The sequence below is a fragment of the Podarcis melisellensis genome (assembly GCF_964234715.1).
Source record: "Podarcis melisellensis genome assembly, chromosome: 5".
NCBI classification, from domain to species: domain Eukaryota; kingdom Metazoa; phylum Chordata; class Lepidosauria; order Squamata; family Lacertidae; genus Podarcis; species Podarcis melisellensis.
Window position 1 is genome coordinate 78,679,538 of NC_138537.1, and position 18,272 is coordinate 78,697,809.

General features: G+C 42.0%; 1 long non-coding RNA gene across 1 annotated transcript; it reads left to right on the forward strand.

The window, feature by feature from the left end:
- The first annotated feature begins 3,046 nt into the window (after positions 1–3,046).
- On the forward strand, positions 3,047–5,530 carry LOC309370466. The gene is made up of 2 exons (XR_014168581.1): positions 3,047–3,234; positions 4,901–5,530. It is a non-coding gene; the product is annotated as an uncharacterized lncRNA (long non-coding RNA).
- Positions 5,531–18,272: the final 12,742 nt, after the last annotated feature.

The window sequence follows — 18,272 nt, forward strand, 5'->3', positions numbered from 1 at the left end:
AAAGACACCCACCCACTCAAGTTCCCCATAATATACAGCGATCTCAGGAACGATCTTTCATTTTGCGTTGGACATTCAAGGGAGAGGAAGATGCTTTCTCGGGTGACTGCTACTAAAAACAAATCTATGAAAAACAGATCTATGAAATGCAGGTATTGGGGCCATTTTCATTTCAGCTGCAGATGTTTTGTTTTGTGATTGTTTTATTTTGTGAGTGTAGTGTTTCATTATACTACTGGTTATTATTTTAATGTAGTCACAAACTGTTTCAATTACTGATCAACTAGGGAAAAAGCATAAAACCAGATGCTTTACAAAATGATAATTGGAAGAATATTACCATATATATTGCTATATAAAAAGATTTATTTTTATCTAGCAATCCCTAGGTATAGACACAGATGACATCAAATTATTTCCCAAACCTTTAGACAAATGGTCAACCAGGGCCTCCAAAGAAATACTTTGCTTGGCCTACTCTAGGCATAGGCAAACTCAGCCCTCCAGATGTTTTGGGACTACAACTCCCATCATCCCTGACCGCTGGTCCTGTTAGCTAGGGATGATGGGAGTTGTAGCCCCAAAACATCTGGCGGGCCGAGTTTGCCTATGTCTGGCCTACTCAGATAACATATTTTGTCATAGTTTAACATGCATGTAAACATGCGAGATAAAATCTTTAATCTGCAGCCCTCATCCCCAAATAAAGGGGAATTATTATTTCACATCCCTTTATGATGCGCTCACTAAGTTCCCAGATGCATTGCGAGTGGCATTCAACTAGGTTTTACTCAAAGTAGGTAAAGGTAAAGGGACCCCTGACCATTAGGTCCAGTCATGGCTGACTCTGGGGTTGCGGTGCTCATCTTGCTTTATTGGCCAAGGGAGCCGGTGTACAGCTTCCGGGTCATGTGGCCAGCATGACTAAGCTGCTTCTGGAAAACTAGAGCAGTGCACAGAAATGACGTTTACCTTCCCGCCGGAGCGGTACCTATTTATCTACTTCCACTTTGACATGCTTTCAAACTGCTAGGTTGGCAGGAGCAGTGACTGAGCAACGAGAGCTCACCCCGTCGCAGGGATTCGAACAGCCGACCATAGGACAAGTGCTAGGCTCTGTGGTTTAACTTACAGCACCACCTACGTCCCGTTACTCAAAGTACACCCACTCAAATTAATGGACCTAGCTTAGCTATGTTCCTTAATTTAAACAGGTTTGCTCTGAATAAAACTTAGTTCAATACCACCCTGGGATCTTACATATTCATTATTGTATGACTGCGTATCCTACAACATACTACTAACTGTCCCTATAAGCACAAGTAAGTACTTAAAGTAAGTGCTGCCAAAATGCCTAGACCAAGGATAGGGAACTTCTGTTCTGCCAGATGTTGTTAAACTCCAGCTCCCATCAGCCCTCGCCAACATGGCCAACAGCCAGGAATGTTGGAAACTGTAGTCCAGTAGCAACCAGAGCAACACAGGCTTCCCATCTTTGATCTAGAAGAACCACCTGTCAACTCAGAAATGCTGTTATGGAAGTGCAGTAGGCAGGGGCTGTTGCACATGCATGTATGTTATTTGATTGCTTTACAGTTTTAACTGCATACTCTCCAACATTTATCCAATGAAAATAGGGGTGTTCTATTCCATAATAATAATTTTACTACTTATATACCACCCATCTGACTGGGTTGCCCCAGCCACTCTGGACAGCTTTGCAACAACAACAACAACAACAACAACAAACATTACAAAACTTCCCTATACAGGGCTGCCTTCAGATGGCTCTGGGCTTGGATAACTCCAGACCCTCTAACATGTATTCGATGAAAATAGCAACATCCTACCATACCCTCCAACGTCCTAAGGAAAAGCTGGGACAATCCAGAATCAAATCAGAAACTGGGATGGCTACTGTAAACCCGGGACTGTCCTTGGAAAATATGGACTCTTGGAGAGTCTGCACTTGATCCATTTTCATAAATTAATGTTGGGTGGGGGGGCAGAGGTGGATTTAGGGCAGGGCAACAAGGTGCCAAGCCTAGGGGGGTCACCACAGGGTGTCAAGGGAGTGAATTGAGCAGAACAGGATGTGGGACGTGGGGTGCCAAATTTTGGCCTTGCACAGGGCACTGCAGAAATCTGAAACACCAAATTCTGCCCCTGGGGGTGGAGGGAGACTAGAGTGCCCTAATGTACGTGTATTCAACTGACAACATGAAAAGACCTTGGGTACAAACGGGAACTCTCAAAATGTGGGCGCTTCACCCAAACAGGTCTATATTTGTACAGTTTGTAGGCACATGGAATGTTTTCATGCATGTAAGCTTGGGGGGCATGGTGTGCCACTGTGATCCTGCCATGTCCCTTTTGCAGAGTCATTCATCCAAACTTGTCTGAAAGGGGCTTCTGTATGAAAAAGCATTGTGTTCGAGATGACATGAGAATTCTATCTCTGGTGTTTGATCACACTTGAGTCACCACATCGTTTCTGTGCACACCAGCCCACAGAGTGCCTAACGAAATCCATCTAGCACTAGCAGCATTTTTATTACATTGTGGAATGCTCAAAGCACTTCTCACATATTATGTGGAGAATATATTGTCCTTGGTAATCCTTACAATAACACTATAAGGAAGGACAGCATCGTTATCCCCACATACCAGCCTTTCAAGATCATCCTTAACAGAAAGTGCCCCAATCCCTTTTATTTCAAGTAAAAAAAATCTCTATTTCAGTGAGGTGTCCCTACTTTCTCAATAGCCATGACACAAATTCATTACAATAGCTGGTATAGCATAGTAGAAAACCAGAAATCATGATCTGTGAGTCCTCAGCTCACCTCTCACCTCAGCTTTGCCCTCACTCAGTGGCCGTAAGCAAAACCCTTTTCTCTCACCATCACCCCCCATCACCTCACCTGCAGTATGAGGAAATAATTCTGGAATACCTCACAGGGCTGTCATAATTAATGACACTGCATGTGACTGTGAGGTGTGGTGACATGTGTGTAATGCTATTACCATTACTAGCTAAATTGTGTCAAGTTTGATAGACTAGGAGAAAGAGAAGTCCAGTCTTTTCCCCATCCCCATTCCCTTCTTCTTCCCTCTAGCACTGTGGCGATTGTATCAAGTAGAACAAGGGATGGGGTCAACCCACCATTCCCAAAAAGGCTCCTGCTGCTGCTTCACAAAAGCTGAGAACTGCCTTCAGGTCATGGGCAAGAGGTAAGGAACACATGTGAAGAAAATGCCAAAGAACCTTGATCTTTAAGAAGAAGACTCCAGTTCATTTGACCAGGGGAATATTCATTCACTGACATTCTGTCACTCCCAGTCATGGCTTCAAACTGCCATTGAATCCATTCTCCTGAATTAACAGAAATCACAAATCCATTTTTTCCCCTATGAAAAGCTGTCAGCTTATGGATAATCCTTAGTTGCCCCATGAATTCTTCATATGTGAGTATTAATACTGAAACCTAGGTCTGTTAGATTGTCCCTTTTTATGTAAAAAAGATGATTTGATAGCAATACAAAATTCAGTGATATGCAAACATTTAAATGGTAACTCTGTTGGGGGTATTTATACAGTATGCTGGTCTGCTCACTTACCAACTGTATGGGTGAATTAAAAATGGTCTTTTTCACTTTGGTATTCTGTAACTAACCCATTTAACTCAGTTTTACTCCCCCTTTCCCCCTAATCAAAACAAATATTTATGTAGGTTTGGATTTTGACTGCTTTTGACTGCTGGGCTTTCGAAGCTCAAGGAAAACTCTCTCCCATATTACAAGCAGCTCTTTCATGTTAAGAAGGACACATTAAAGGCAAGGAGGAGGATGAGCTGGTTCACCTCTGGAGATGAGGGAAATTGGCTGGCTGGCAATTGCTCTTGCCTTGTAGGGAGTTAAATTGGACCCTCCATGGACCCTCCTGTCTCTAATCAGGAGATGATGGCAGGTCAACAGCAGCACCGATCCATCACAACCCATTTCAAAGTTCTCTGTGTGGAGGCAGAGAACAAAACCTCGCACAGCCACTCACTGATCAAAATTGTCCTGGGAGATAAATTTCTACTTGTGGTTCGAGGATCCGACCCCCGCTTGGTGGAATAAAGACACGTGGACACAGAATATAAGGTTAATGGGCAAGAAAAGGCCACAACTTTATTGATTACAGCAACTGAGAAGGTATTGGCTTAGGCATTGGACCACAAAAGATTTGACTCCACCCACTCAAAGAGGGGTGAGTCTGCCGAGGGGTTAACCACCAGTAGGGGGAACCTGTTGATGCTAATACAGCTATAAGCTCTCCCCTGATGTCACCGAGGGTCGTGTTATTGCCCCCCGCCACACAGGCATTGGACAGGATTCATGACCGCTGGATTCCTTTAACGGAATACCCAAATTTGAAGGGGTAGGCGATGGCCACACCCTACCCCCTGAAACACCAACAACACATTCCAATCCCTAACCGCCAAATACCAAGAAGGTTGTGACTATTGCTACGAGGTAGGCGAAAAAACCAAGAGGCCTCATGCTAGTTGGAAAAATTCCTACCAGGCCCCCTAGGCAACCTGGGCGACCAACCATAGGTCCATAGCAAGGTCAAGAGAAAAGCTAAGCCCTAAGCCCTAAGGGAGTGGTGGGTGGGTGACTCACAACGAGAAGGTAAGCAAATGGGCTGAATTGCTGGTGTGGCTGCGTCTTGAGCAGCAAACCACGCCCCCACCAAACCGCCTGATTGGGTGCTCAACCGGGGGCGTGGTGCACCAGCCATGTGGATGGGGCAGGGGGCATAACACCCCCTGCGTGACGCAGGAATCGTCTCCTGCCCACAACACCTCCCCTCCGGAAGGAGTAGAGGCCTTCTCATGAGCCTGTTTTGCAGGGGCAAATATTTGGTTTTCCCATTCTCCACTGCATCCAAGACTGCAGCCAATGGAACTCAATGACCGCCATGGACAACGAGACCTGCTCTTTCATCTGCACAGTCATGTCCCAATACCCCTTTCTTGGTCATTCTACAGTGGGATGGAATGTTGAGGCATGAGATGGAAACTTAAGACACAATATGCAGATAAATATGAAATAGAAATTCCCAGAAAATGCTCACATGCTGAGCCCTCGCACCCACGTATCACACATTTCAGCAAAGATTAAAAACGGAAGATGAATTACTACACTAATCAAGTTATAATTACAGCTTATGCATACAGTGGTGCTTGAGAGAAGGCGAAGAGGCTGACATGTGCTGAGCGGGAACGGAACAGGCACCAACTGTTGTATGAGTCATGGAACTTACAAATGACTAAGTGGAGACAGAAGCCCAGCTGCATTTCAAGAAAACGGGCATGAGAAGGGATGATGATGGTGATGATGAGAACAACAACAACAACAACAACAATACTCTGCCCATCTGACTGAGTTTCCTCAGCCACTCTAGGTGGCTTACAGCACATATAAAAACATAGTAAAATGTCAAACATTAAAAACTTCCCTATATAGGGCTGCTTCCAGATGTCTTCTAAAAGTGTAGTTGTTTATTTTCTTGACATCCGACAGGAGGGCATTCCACAGGGAGGGCGCCACTGCCCAGAAGGCCCTCTGCCTGGTTCCCTGTAACTTCACTTCTTGCAGTGAAGGAACTGCCAGAAGGCCCTTGGAGGTGGACCTCAGTGTCCAGGCTGAGTGACTGGGGTGAAGATGCCCCTTTAGGTAAACTGGGCTGACGCCATTCAGGGCTTTAAAGGTCGACACCAACACTGTGAATTGTGTGCAGAAACGTTCTGGGAGCCACTGAAGATCCTTTAGGACCAGTGTTACATGGTCCCAGTTGCCACTCCCTAAAGAGCATCCTCAAGGTATTTCAACACTGGCAAGCCAGGTTTTTGGTGTTCGGGAGCCGAAACGTTCAAAAACGGAGCCATTCGAGAACCGAAGTTTGACTGTATATTGTAATGACCATCTTAAGATGGCGTGTTTGCTGGGCAAACAATGTACAGTGGTGCCTCGCAAGACGAAATTAATCCGTTCCGTGAGGCTCTTCGTATAGCGGTTTTTTCGTCTTGCGAAGCAAGCCCATTGACAGCTTAGCGGATTAGCGCTACAGCTGTCAAGCGGCTTCCAGCGATCAGCTGTTAAGCGGCTTATCAGCGGAACAGCTGATAAGCGGCTTAGCGGCTTAAGAAAAGGGCGAAAAAAACGAAAAAAAACCCGCGGGGGGATGCAAGATTTTTTTCGTCTTGCGAAGCAACCCCATAGGGGAATTCGTTTTGCGAAGCGCCTCCAAAACGGAAAACCCTTTCGTCTAGCGGGTTTTTCGTCTTGCGAGGTGTTCATCTTGTGGGGCACCACTGTACAATCAAACCCAATAAAGAACATCTCCAGATTTCAGTATGAGAAGAGCACTTATCCTTGAGGCCCATGGAAGAAAGTTCACCTAATTTAACTGAACATATGCAGATGTTTACTCTGAGAACAATTAACATGGCTTTTCTGACAATAATCGTTTTATAACATGCTGTTGATCTGACATTTTATCAAACAATTTCTGACCTTTACCTTTTGAAACGAGCCAATTTGGAAGTGAGTTTCTAATTAGAGATTAAATGCTGTTTATTCCTTCTCTTAATGTAGCTAGAACAACCAACTAACCAGCATTTTAAAGGACAGCGCCATAAAAAAGGGAAAGCAAACGCTAAAGCTTGATTTATGCTTCATGATCTAAGCCAGCATATATGCTATTTGGGATATACGAAACACACATTTTTGCTGCCCTGCACTATTAGTCTACAGTCACCTAATAGCTGCCATGGTAATGACCTGACTCTCTAGCTAACTAGCCAGGCTGTTCAAGTTCAGCTTGCCTCATCTACAGTAATGAGCACAACATGTGGACAGATGGCCCAGCAGTGAATTCACATGTGATGATAGCAATTACAAAGATTTATACATATTGTGTTGATGGTACCATACTACGGCAAGCATCCTAAACAGTTTTTTTTATTAAAAAAAAATAGGATGAAGAGTCAGATATTCAAAACACACAACTCATCGAGGATCTGGTCTGGGTTCCAGAAATCCCACCAGACTGTAGTGACAACCAAGGTTTGAGAGCAAGTTTGCATTGTTCCAATCCATACACCTCAAGCTGTGGGAATAGCCAAAGGCAGGCACAGGGCAGCCAACCCCAAGCTTGGGAAAAGAGAGAAACAGATTCACCTCAGTATTTCAAGGGGTGCTTATTTTGCTCTTTGTAAGGCCACATGCTACGTCATCTCTCTCCCCTCAGCCTGTCTGCAACACATATTTTTAGTTGTTCTTATCTTATCTGTAAGCCACCTTGAGTACCTGTTAGGGATAGAGGTTAATAATAATAAATTGCTATTTTTCTAGAAAAAGGGGTGCCAGAAATCACCACGAACACCTCCCTCATTCTCTTAGAATGAGAGGTGCCAGAACTGAGTTCCAATGAGTTCCAGCTGAAAAAAGGCCAAGATAATAAAAATAAAAATAATAAAAATAAACTGCTTGGGTATGCTAGTAGCTCCCCCACCCCGTCTTCTATTTTTTTACTGCTGGGCCAAAAGACCCTCCCCACTCAGTTTGGTGGCCACATTCACAGACCATAAAACAGGGGAGGACAATGTTTGACATTTTGGAGGGGGGTGAATTTTGAGATGGGGTGATATCAGTTTTTCTATGGCCTCCATTTGGCTGCCACAACGTGTGGAGGGCCACATGTTTCCCGTTCCTGCTTTAAGGGCTTGGGGAGGGGAGGGGGCAGTCTCCAATATGCTTCAGATGATATAATCAAGAGAACAATAGGGTTTCCAAATCCAGAACTGGACTCGGGGGGCGGGGGGCAAGCCATATTTCAGGTTTGGAGGAAAGTAAGTTCTGTTGAATCCAATTCAAATCAAATGAAGGTGAGCTAGCCCACCACTAAAATCAATTCCTATGGATCCAATGGATTTCTTTCTTTCTTTGAAGATATCTAACAGGACTGGGTTGGGCGGGGGGAGGTTGCTTCCCTCTGTCTTAGAAGCTTTCTGGTCTAGAGCAGCAGTCTCCAACTTTTTCAGAACTAGGACCCATTTTCAGCCTAAGCATGCATTTAGGGATCCTCTGTTAGTTTGCATTTCTTAGTGCAGAAAGTATTGATCTGATGTGTAGAGATCTTTCCTATTCTGCTTAATTCAAGAGGGTTCTGGAAGCGTCCTCTCTGTATGAAAGAAGCTTCGTGATTGTTTGGGTTATACCTTCAGAGAAGCTGAGTACAACTGGCTTAAACTGATTCTTTTATGTCCTCCAATCAAGGTCATGCTTGACTATAAATATAGGCCAGAAGGAGACTGGGTTTTACTTTCTTTCTCTTTCTATCTTTCTTCTGGTGTGGTGGTTCTGTACACAGTATGCTTAGTGCTATAGTATAGTCTTGCTATAAGTTTATCAGTTTTTGTAAGTGCTGCAGCTGGATTTTTTATGGACTGTGCCAATCCTGAATGTACTGAATTAATGACATTTCCATTCATTTACCTTCAGTAGCAAGTTCAGCTCTGCTGAATGAAGTACAATTGCCTCTGGTCCATTTTTGGAACTGTTACTTCATGTTTAAGTTTTTCCTCCACACATATGACATCCTTTACTTAGTCTTTTAACCATAAATTTTAATAGTAGAAGCACTCCTGTTGTGACCCACCATATATCAGACCACAACCCAGTATTGTGTCCTGACACACCAGTTGAAGATCAGTGGTATAGCGCAGGCATGTTCAACTCCCAAGAGACTGTGATCTATTCCCACTATATAAAAAACTGGCAGTGATCTACCCATTGGCTTGACTTAAGTTGTTCAGCTTTTTGGGTGGAGAAAGACACAAAGTTGTTGAGCTTTTTTGGGGGGGGGCAATCGACCAGGACCACACGATTGGCCAGGATCAACTACAGATGCCCCGCAATCGAATGGTAGATCGCGATTGACCAGTTGGACATGCCTGGTATAGCGTAGTCCAGTGGTTTACATCAGTCCCATCCTCCAGGGGTGCAATGTACTTTGTTCAAATCCCTAAAGTCTCCAATTCAGAAATAAGAGTACTTTTACCTATCCTTAGCAGGATCAGAGATGCTCACATAAAATATTCAACCAAAGAGGGAAGATAAATAAATAAATGACACCCATCACTGGGATGCAAGCAGGGAAGTTACACTAGACCCCCCCAAAACTCTCTAATCCAGCCAATGGGCAGTAAAACCTCCTCATTGTTACTGGATCAAAGAGCACTGCCACCCACCCTCCAATCATGGGCAGCAAGACTTAGCCATACTAGGCCTGTTTGTTCAATGTCTTCAGGGAATTGTGGAAGCCATTCGGATTTCCACTCCAGAGTATTGTGGAGTGGAATGATTTCTGCCCAAACTCCACAAAGTAGAACTTGATAATTCTGCCCAGGCCTTGAAATAACGTCTAACTTATTAATAATTGCAAAGGTCTTGATTGCACATAAGGAAATTCCATCCATCAAGCAATGGCTAATTAAGGTTTGGCAGATTCTGGCCTTATTGAAAATTAGGTATTGTTTGAGTTTAAGAAAGAGGAAATTGAAAAATAAAAATCCATTTACAGAGCAATAAAGGCCTATTTATACAGTAGGGGAGAGTGTTGTGCTTCTACAAACATGGAGCAATGGAGGACATGGGGTGTTACCTGTTCAGTGACATGGTGGGAGATTCGTTAGGAAAATAAATCCTGTGGCATTTTTAGTTTCTTAATATTTACCTTGTCCCATATCTTCTTCTAGGACTGTAAGATGTGATTAGATAAATGACTATTGCTCTGCTAATATGAAGTACCACATGAAAATAAAATAAGTTATTAAAAAAATGAATATTGTGTGTGCAAAGGGCTTTTCATCCTAGGGGAAGGAGCTCTTTTGCTCTTACCATTCCTCTCTACAAATCTAGTTTGTGCATAAAATGGTTAGAAGTGACTATGCAGTCTATTTCTGAATTCTGCTACTGACCATGTATGTTGTCATAATCAGAGAACAAGAAGAAAGAAAGGTAGACTATGGCAGCATTGTCCTCAGGCAAGGAATTGTTCAACGTATAATCTGAACAGCTCAGGCAAGTGAATCAAGCGAGACAGTGCAAAGAAAGGTTGGAAAGCCTTTGGGGCTACTAATCAGGCAGAGCTGCAGAATAAACTTTCTTGACCCCTAACAACCCATCATAAAAATTGCAAGTGCAAGCCAACTCACCCATCGATCCCAATTCCCTGTCATCAACTACTCTGTCTACCTTTAATACTACTCCTACAGCAGGCCAGGATGTGGAGAACCCCACCGAGTAATTTCACTACTCTTCAAAACTCTTTTTGCTTTCCTCAGAATTCCTTGGCTTTTTCTCTCAGGCAGGGCTAAGAGATAAAAGGGATGACATACTGATAAAATGACTGGTTTTTGTTCCAGGATCTGTTCTTTGTGAATTCCAATATGAACTGACCTGATCCACATTTTCTGGTCTAATGTGTGCATTAAAAATATAGCTCTCCACTGGATTTTGCTCTTCTCCAAATTTTGTGATGCAGTTGTCAGGCCAACTCAAAAATAAAAATGCAGCACTGAAATGTGTAGAGCAGCTACTTACTTTAAAATTAGGTACATTTAGAAATAGGTACCCCGGGAGAAAATATTTTTAGAAATGTGTGTTTCGTGAGAAAAGATGCTCAAAAATACATTTCAATACAAATGTAAATACAATGTTTTGTTGTTATTGTTTTTAATCACAGATTAATATGAAAGCAGGATGGAACAGACATGTATGAAGGCATGCAAAACTGGCACAGACCAGAAATAGACTGATCTAATGGGATGTCGGTGAATTCTGGCTAAAACAGAAATGGGAGTGAAAATTGCTGGTGTTCACTTATTTATCACTTGTGTGGCATGGGAATAAATTCAGTGAATACAATTAGTATTTGCTGACGTTGTTGCTTACAGTTCGCAAAAAAATATGTAATTGAATACATTTCCCCCCATTTGCATTGTGTTTCCTTTGGATTGAAATGGATGGGGTGGAATGATAAAATGATAAAATGATATGATAAATGGCAATGTAATTTATGTAACTACATAAATTTCAGCTGTTACGTAAATTTCATCAAAGCAGGCAACAAGTTGAATAACACAGCTTTTGACAGAAAGCATACTGCAGAGGAACAGAAACACTGCTGCATGCAAGAAATACAGAGTGGAATGGAAAATGATGCCAGCTAGGTAATGTGTACAGGGATACACATTACTAGGTGCCCATAAAATGCATATATTAGTGAAACTAACATCCAGACATTTATATCAAGGAAAATATAAACATTAGGGAAACACGTTTTGCAAAAATGTGCCTGTTAGGCAGAAATTGCATACCAAATGTGTGTATTAGGAGAAATCCAAACTACAACGCTGATACCCTTTCATGGTGACTGTATTGAAAAAGAAAATGCAAACTGATATGGAAATATGAAGGAATGAATTGGAAAAATGAAAGACTGTGAAAGACACCCTCAAGGGGCCACATATGCTGATGAACAGGCTGAAGTCAAAAGTGGGTGGAGCTAAAGCCAAGGTAAATGGGATTTACCTTTTTCTGTAACCACTTTTCTCTCACTTCTCATTTGATTCCCTTCTTTTCCTTTCTTTTCCCTCTCCTTGCCATACACAGGAAATTACATCATGATCCACATGCATTTGGTCTAAGGGCCTCACCCGTCTTTGGGCTGCAAGTTGCCAAACTGATTTCTTGTATAATTTTTATCCCTCCAAGCAAGAAGGTATCATGGCAACTAATGGCAGTAGCTGAATTTTATATATGGATCATGTCCTTCATAAGACTCCACATTGAGTGATCTTCATAATACAGTCATACCTTGGATCTCAAACGCCTTGGCTCCTGAACAAATCAGCTCCTGAATGATCAAAACCCGAAGTGAGTGTTCTGGTTTTTTGAACAATTTTTGGAAGCCGAATGTCCGACGGGGCTTCCACGGCTTCAGATTGGCTGCTGGTGCTTCCCGCAGCCAATCAGAAGCCGTGCTTTGGTTTTCGAATGTATTGGAAGTCAAATGGACTTCCGGAATGGATACCGTTCAACTTCGGAGGTACAACTGTATTCTCATATAGAGTCTTGCAACATCACTGGGCCCTGGACAGTGTGCTAGGAATATATTTTTCCTGCTCTGAGTGGTTTACTTTTTCTCCCATCTGGAGGGGAAAGTGAGTGTGATTCAGTTGTACAGAAAACCATTTCAATCATGTAGCAGAAGGCTCCATTTCAAGTTATGCTGTCCTAGGAAAGATCTCCTAGGGAATGGAGAGCAAATTCAGCTCAAGTAAGTGAAAATCCAACCCCAGAACAAGGACTAATAGCTTAGGTTTCTGAATTCCTCCGCTGTAATCAATCTTGCTAAAATCTGTATTACGCTGAGCGCAGGAGGTGGCTCTCCTAGGGCTTCAGCTATATATCGAAAGAGCTCAGCTTCGTTCCAGTGACTCTGCAGGAACTCCAGAAAAATCCTGAAAGGCATGATTAAACAGAAATGCCCTATTAAATATTATTTGAAGTCTCATTTGTGCTGCAGCTTCTCTATAGATTTATGATTTTTTAAAACAGAAGGCATAAAGAGAGACGAAATGAAGGAATTTGATTGTTTTAAAAGGGCTTAAACAGCCAGAAATTTGGGACATGCTTTGTGGCACACCTATTGCTGTTAAGCCTGCAAACCTTCTCAATTATGATGATAATATGTGTACCATATAGGCAGGCAGCATGGTGCATCTCATCCAAATTGATTTCAAACCACTCCAGAGCACTTTATTGATTTCCAGCTTCTGGAGACCACCTTTGATCACTGCTAAGTGCAGCTGATTCTGGTGGATGTGTGACGAGAGGTAGCTACCCCTAGCAAATGTTCAGGGCAGGAAGTGACTCTGATTAGAGTCACAGCAGCATGGACTTTTAAAAGAAGCTGTTTTGCTTGGTCTGATCATGTGTCCATATCAGGTGCAACATATTCCCATGGGCTGCTGTGGGTTCTCATGCCCAAAGAAAAAACAAATTTGCAACATTAAGTTCTTAACAGTTATCACAGACCTTAAAAGAAAGAAGAAAAGCAGCGAGCCATCTTGCCATTCCAGACAATTACACTACACAGGGAATGGGGTGTGATAGGCTGATCTCTTGAGAAGTAACCCAGAACTAAATGCAATAAAAAGCAGACCACTTAGGATGCAAGGTAACTATTCCATATATATATATATATATATATATATATATATATATATATATATCCTACCCAATCAAAAAATACATTCAAAAATGATTTCAAGTTGCAAGAAAGGAGATTGCGACAAACATCAGGAGAAACTTTCAGACTGTAAGAGCTGTTCAACAGTGGAACAGTCTCCCTCAGAAGGTAGTAGACTCTCCTTCCTTGGAGGTTTCTAAGCAATGGTTGTGATGGTCATCAGTCATGGATTTCTGCATTGCAGGGGGTTGGACTAGGTGACCCTTGGGATCCCTTCCCTTGGGATCCCTTCCAGCTGGGGGTCCCTTCCTTGATTCTATGATTATACATATTTGCATTTCAAGATCCATGTTTTGAGCATGCAATGTTATTATTTTTTATGTTGGGAATATTACAAGGAATAATAAGGACAGTTTATTCACATCCTCATGGCCTACAGTTGAAACTCAACACAAATTGAGTGCTTATATAGACCTTGCATCTAAGACAGGGCTGTGTCACCACATGGATGCCATTTTTTTTGGTAACATCCCTGTCACAAATGATGTTGGTGGTTGTACTCACTAAAAGCTGGAAACTAATTCGTTTGGGGAAGAAAGGGGTGACATGAAGAGAAGAGTGTGAAACACAGACTTGAGAAAGTGTGAGCACCATATGCAAATATTTGTATGCACACAATAATAATAGTACATTTGTGTGTACCTAACTTAAAAAAAGGAAAGAAAAAAGCCTGTGCTCGAGCAATTTAAAATATACAAATAAAACATGTTTCATGTCTTATTTTGCATTGTTTATTATGGTTTCGCTTTGCAGGGCACAGAATGTCAGCCTCTGACCAGTGATCTCTGCCTGATTCAGCTATCCCTCTAGTTTCTGAAATGTCAGCAGGTATTGCCTGCTTGCTGTCAAGCACAACCATAAAATTTAGAAACTTGATTTTTGAAAAACCCAAAGATTTCAGAAAGCTGAATTCCACACCCAATACAGCATTCTGAACATGGTCTACACTCCTGCAGAATGGCAACCTGCACACAATCCTGTTTATGTTGTTGGGAAACTGTGTACGTGCAGCTACTCACACAGAGGCAATTAAGGTTTGGCAGATAGCCAGAAGGCAATCTGAAGGAGTAAGTCTGCCTGGTGATAACAGAGACATGGAGACCGCTCCCTGGTTGGCCAAGCTCTCTCAAGGGAGTGATAATTAATGGCCTACTAACTGTTAGTTGAGAGTTTGGAGTTCAGAGGTTCAGAGTTCTGTGTCAGGGTAGGAGTTGTGAGTCTTGTCGGAGAGAGCTAGCAAAAGATCTGTGTTCTGTTCCTGTATATAGTCCACTGTATATAATAAACACCTAACTACAAGTTCCTGGTTCCTGCTTCGTCTATCCTGTCTGCAGCCAAGTCTCCAATTGCTTCCGTGGATTCTGCGTGTATTCTGCTAGGTCTGGCTAAGGTCCTGCAACTAGTCAGAAAGCTGCGAAACACCAATAGGTTTTGCCAATATATGTTTTATGTGCATGTTTTCTAAATTGGTTGAGTTAGAAAAAATCACTTTATTTCTAGAATGTTTCCTGTGGTTTATATTGTCTCTCCTCATTTGCTGATGTGACAGGAATAGAGACAGGAGCTTGGTACTGATTCTTCAGGATTAGCTGACCAACAACAGTGCTAGGACACACACATTCATGATATTCTTTCGCGATATTAGAGGCATTCTAGAAGTTATATGGATACGGAGAACCTGTAGTTTCAAAGCACAGGAAACCCTCTGGCTTAAGTCAAAGCATTTTGCACATTGAGAAATTGCAACCCTTTTACCTCAACATGACAAGTATTGCAACGAGCAAATTGCAAATGAACTAAAAGCAAAACAACATTAAAAAGGCTCCTGGGGACCAATGAACAGAATGTAGGGGAAAGACCTTCATATCAAAATATCCAGGCACCATTTGCAGAAAGCCACGGTACAATCATTCCCAGGGAATAACACTGCCTGACTCTAATTGGAAAAGGTTAACAGTAATCTTATATAACATGAAGGCATTTTGCATTGCTGTTGATGTTCCCTCCAGGAGAGAATCATTATTGTGTTGCTTCTCAACCCTTGTTGTTTAGGATTTTCATATACAGTGTGCATGGGGGGGGGTACTACACAACAGTTTCTCTTCTTCAGCAAAGTCTATTTTTCAGCTCAAAAGGCTGCACAATTAAAACACAGATTGAGTTTCTATCAGGAAAGAACCAATAGCAACTCTAAAGCAACTTTGCTGGGGGAAATAACCTGCACAGCAATAAAAGCAAGTGGGCAATCCTGCTAGTTCTCCTCAGAAAGCTATCATTTTCCACCGAGATGATTGATTTATCCCGGATCCATAATTTCATTCTTTGAATGGATAGGCTGATAATGCATTTTTAATTTCACACGATGGGTTTTTTTCCTCTGTGCTTGTAAACTGATAACCATAGGCAAGGACTGAGTATTCAGCCAAGGGATAGACTGATGCAGTTTACGAAGAGTATTATAACCTCCACGCCTCACAAAAATCGATACATGTATTTCTTTTCTCTCTTTTTTTAAAGCAGGTGGAATTATAAACCAAAACAATATTAAGCAATTCAGCCATAGCTTCAGTGATTTGCAGAAAGGGGCCAGGACAAAGATATCAAAACAAGCACATTGGAAGAGATGTTTGTTCCTGCAGTGTAGCTCTAGATGCTGATTATCACCCTATAACCTTTTAAATGTGTTTATTGGAAGTGAGGGGGGAAGGGGTTGTTGGGTTGTTTTGGTTTTTATTATTTTTGTGTGGCTCTTGTCTTGCATTTTTATATCCTGAGATATACGGATGAGGGTGGTATACAAATTTTAAAAAATAATAGAATAGAATAGAGTGGTACCTAGGGTTACAGACACCTCGGGTTACAAACACTTCAGGTTACAGACTCCGCTAACCCGGATGTAGTACCTTGGGTTAAGAAATTTACCTCAGGATGAGAACAGAAATTGTGTGGCGGCGGCAGCGGGAGGCCCCATTAGCTAAAGAAGTACCTCAGGTTAAGAACGGTTTCAGGTTAAGAACGGACCTCCGGAACGATTTAAGTTCTTAACCTGAGGTACCACTGTAGAATAGAAATGTTTCCAACTGGAGGAAATAACCCTAGTATATGAGGAAGACAGGCCTGGACCAAGACCTTTTGGTGCTTGGTGCAAGACATGTCATCAGTGTTTCTCCACACCACAGAATCAGGCCCATGCCCTCATGGGCTGGGTGGAGCATGCTACCCAAGGAGAGTTGCCTCAGGTCATCTTATTGTTATGCTGGCCATGCTAGGGCAGCAAGCTACCTTAATGACTGCAGGTTAGACTGCATAGCACACCTTTCTACCCACTTCCCACCCCTCAAAACCTGCCGGCTGAAGTATGGCCTCGTAGTAGGGCTGGCCATGCAAGAAGAATATAAGTCTTCTCTCTCTCTTTTTTATCAGTAATGTTTATTGAGTTTCATACACATATAACACATACTGTAAAACAAAAACAAAACAAAAATAAAATAGAAATAAAGCAAATAAAGCAAATAACAACAAAAGATATAACAACAGACAGACAAACAATACAAATTAATTAATTAATTAAACTTCCAACCTCATAAACATATTGCTTGACTTCCTCTAGTCCTTCCCATCTGAGTTTCCTTGTAACTGAATGTAGCAGTTTTCCCAATATCGTTATTCAAAAACAATATTCCAAGTATAGTCAAATTTCTTAACTTTTCTTAACATTCTAAATCTCATTTATTTAATTAAATCATTAGGCCTAATTAGTACTTTCAGGTAACTTCTAATTTTTAATATTACAATATTTATTCAAATAATCTTTAAATTTCTTCCAATCTTCTTGATGTTCCCCTTCTTTCTGGTCGCGGATTCTTCCAGTGAGGTCAGTGGCTATTAAAATTCGAGCAGCAGTTGTGGCATACAAAAATACCTTCACATCTTTCTTGGGCAATTCAATACCTATTATTCCAAGGAGGAAGGCCTCTGGTTTCTTTATAAATGTATATTTCATCATTTTTTTTAATTCATTATAAATCTTTTCCCAGAAATCCTTCACCTTGGGACAGGTCCACCACATGTGATAAAAGGTACCTTCCTTTTCTTTACATTTCCAACATAAATTATCACAGTTATGATAAACCTTGGCTAATTTAACAGGGGCCAAGTACCACCTATACATCATTTTCATAATATTTTCCTTTAACATCATACATGCAGTAAAACTTAACCCCTTTCAAGAAGAATATAAGCCTTCTCCCCAACTACCTGTTTTCTGTCTGCAGATTTATTTTGTACGGGGGACCATTTAGTCCTGTGATTCCTTCCCACTCCCAAATCGAAAGTGATAGCACCCAAGAAAGAAATCGTCACCTTGTCTAATGTTTGCATAATCCAAGGCTTAGACTTTTCAAGGGGCGGTCTTGCAATTTTAAGTTAACAAGTACCGTATTTTTCGCCCTATAGGACACACTTTTATCCCTCCAAAAATGAAGGGGAAATGTGTGTGTGTCCTATGGGGCGAATGCAGGCTTTTGCTGAAGCCTGGAGAGCGAGAGGGGTCGGTGTGCTGTCCCCGGACCTGGTCTGAAGGCGGGCTGCAGGGAGAAGAGCGCTTCTCCCTGCTGCCAGCCCCACAAGTGCCTGGGGGGGAAATAATTTTTTTTCTTTATTTCCCCCCCAAAAGAACTTGGTTCGTCCTATGGGCCGGTGCGTCCTATGGGGCGTAAAATACGGTAACCCTGCTTCACAGTTAATGCAACTGCTTTGAATTCAGTGGGTGTAATGTATGGATAGTATTCAGCTAGTTTTTACTTGGAGTAGACCAACTGTAATTTCAGTTGGTCTACTTTGGGGAAAACTTAGTTGAATGCCACTCTATACGACAATAGTTTTATTGTTCTCAAGTTGC